The sequence below is a fragment of the Eptatretus burgeri genome, chromosome 7 (assembly GCF_056783735.1).
Source record: "Eptatretus burgeri isolate ZD-2024b chromosome 7, Ebu_testis_v1, whole genome shotgun sequence".
Classification (NCBI taxonomy): domain Eukaryota; kingdom Metazoa; phylum Chordata; class Myxini; order Myxiniformes; family Myxinidae; genus Eptatretus; species Eptatretus burgeri.
In genome coordinates this window covers 2,480,328-2,482,448 of record NC_140967.1, presented here as the reverse complement: position 1 = coordinate 2,482,448, position 2,121 = coordinate 2,480,328, and the positions used below count along the sequence as shown (strand labels likewise).

The following is a 2,121-nucleotide window of genomic DNA, read 5'->3' as shown; positions in this document are numbered from 1 at the left end:
ATCTTCTCCTTCAGTCCATCCATACTCTGCAATCAACACCAGATCATCTGCATACAGCAGCTCCCACGGTAAACCCTCCTTTACCCTCCGAGCCAGCACCTCCTTCACAACTACAAATAGAAGTGGACTTAGTACCGACCCCTGGTGCACTCCTACCCTCACCTCAAACTCACCACTGTTCCCATCCTTCGTCCTTACAGCTGTGCGCGCTCTCTCGTACATGGCCATCACTACTCTGATCAACCATTCCTCCACTCCTAACTTCCTCAATGCCCATGTCATTACTTCGCGTGGAACCCTATCAATTGCTTTCTCCAGATCAACAAACCCAAAAAACAACTTCTTCGTCTTCTCCATGTACTTCTCCTGCAACTGCCTTACAATAAAAATTGCATCTGTCGTTCCTCTTCCTGGCATAAATCCAAACAGCATTTCGTCAATCTTTACCTTGTTCCTTATCCTCTTCTCCAACACCCTTTCCAATACCTTCATTGCTCTATAGGAGCCACAGTCCAGAGGGTCACCTTTCCCCTTGTACAGAGGGACGAGGGTACTCAGTTCGCAATACACTGGAATGCGGCCTTCTCTCACCACCAGATTACAGATCTCTGTCATTCTCTTCACACCCCAACTTCCCGCTGCCTTCAACATATCTTCCACAACTCCCGTCGGCCCTCCTGCTTTTCTACTCTTCATTGCTCTTATAGCTTCCTCAACTTCCTTCTCAGTTATCTTCTCTGCTGGTCCTAAAACTGAGTAACTCTCGATGTTGCTATCCCATTCACTTTCTACATTCAACAGCCTTTCCATATATCTCTTCCATCTTCCTTTAATTCCATTTGAGTCCACAACGATTTGTCCCACTTCATCCTTCAAGCAACTCACCCCCGTCACATCAAATCTCTCTCTCGCTATCTGCTTTGCAATCCTGAATACCGCTCTCTTACCCTCCTCCGAATCCAAGCGTTCTCCAAACATTTTCCTCTGGGCCTCCTGTGCCTTTGCAACCTCTTTCTTTGCAGCCTTCTTGGCTAAAGTATAACTTTCATGTGCTGCCTCTTCATCCACCGTATCCTTTGCATTTTGCCATTCATTGAACTTCTTCCAATTCTCTTCAATCGTATTTCCCACTTCATCACACCACCACCATGTTTCCGAGTGCCTCGGTGGTCCTTTTGTCCATCCACATACCTCACCAACGGCTCCCAATAGACTATCTTTCATTGACATCCAACCACTTTCAAGCTCAACCACATCATCCTCAACCATACTCAGCCTCTCTTTTAATGCGTCCTTCACTGTCGCCTCTTTCAACCTCCACACCTTCATCCTCGGTTGGTACTTCACCCGCTGAATTCTCCGCGCACCTTTCACCCTTATATCGCAGACAACCAGGTGGTGCTGCGAAACAGTCTCTTCCCCTGGGATCACCTTTGTGTCCAGGAGGTTCCCCTATCTCGCCGACGCACCATCAGGTAGTCAATGGTTGTCGTCGACCCACCTGACGTGTATGTAATAAGCTTATTATCCGCTTTCTGGAATTGAGTATTACAAATCAACAAATCAGCTCCATCAGCAAACTCCAAGATCCTTTCACCTTCTCCATTTCTCACACCATATCCATAACCCCCATGGACTCCCTCAAAACCGTCTGGACTCCTTCCCACATGTCCATTCAAGTCTCCTCCAACCACAACAACTTCCTCATCTTTCACATTCTCCATCAACTTCTGTGTGTGTAATATATATATATATATATATATATATATATATATATATATATATATATATATATATATGTAAAATATATATATGTAAAATATATATATATATATATATATATATATATATATGTGTGTGTAATATATATATATATATATATATATATATATATATATATATATATATATATATATATGTGTAATATATAGTAATATATATATATATGTATATATATATATATAGAAATATGTAAATGTGTATATATATATATATATATATATATATATATATATATATATATATATATATATATATATATATATATATATATATATATATATATATACATATATACATCTTCATGTATATTCATATATATATATATATATATAAATATAT

At 39.7% G+C, this 2,121-nt stretch overlaps 1 pseudogene; it reads right to left on the bottom strand.

Annotated features, from left to right (window-relative positions):
- LOC147022554 (uncharacterized) overlaps positions 1 to 1,724 on the bottom strand; it is a 25,275-nt pseudogene extending 23,551 nt beyond the window's left edge.
- Positions 1,725 to 2,121: the final 397 nt, after the last annotated feature.